The following is an 800-nucleotide window of genomic DNA, read 5'->3' as shown; positions in this document are numbered from 1 at the left end:
TGTAACAACGACAACAAGAACATCATCATCAGTAACAACAACAATAACAACATCATCAGTAACAACAAGAACATCCTCATCAGTAACAACAACAACATCATCATCTGTAACAACAACAACAACAACAACAACAGTATCTTCAACAATGACATCAACAACAATGATGATGATGATGATGACGGTGATGGCAGTGTAAACGACAACAACAACAGCAACAACAGCCGCAACAATACTATTGATAACAACAACAACATTGAAAAAAATGATGATGTTGATGTTAGCAAAAACATTAATTACATCAATATTGCCACTGCGGAGACTATATCTACAAAATTTTCGAACAAACACAACAACAACAACAACAACAACAACAACAACAACAACAACAGTTACATCAATATGAGTAATTATCCAATTGATAAAAACGATAGCACAATGAATGTTAATGCCCCAATCAACCACAACAACAACAACAACAAAATTGTAGATACTTGTAGCATTGTTGACAACAATATCGTCATCAACAACAATAACAACAACAGTAATAACATCATAATTGATAGTGGAGTTATGAACGACGATTCAAATACTAACTTATATGCGTCTTCACTATGTCAACACCAACATCAACAACAACAACAGCAACAACAGCAGCAACAACAACAACATCAACAACTACAACAGCAAATTCAAGAAAAGATAATCAAAAAATCCGACTTTTCTATTATTAATATTCTAAACTCTAACAACAACAACAACAACAACAACAACATCAACAAAAACATCAACAACAACAATAA

The sequence above is a fragment of the Helobdella robusta genome (assembly GCF_000326865.2).
Source record: "Helobdella robusta unplaced genomic scaffold HELROscaffold_38, whole genome shotgun sequence".
NCBI lineage: Eukaryota > Metazoa > Annelida > Clitellata > Rhynchobdellida > Glossiphoniidae > Helobdella > Helobdella robusta.
This window is presented reverse-complemented; position numbering follows the sequence as displayed.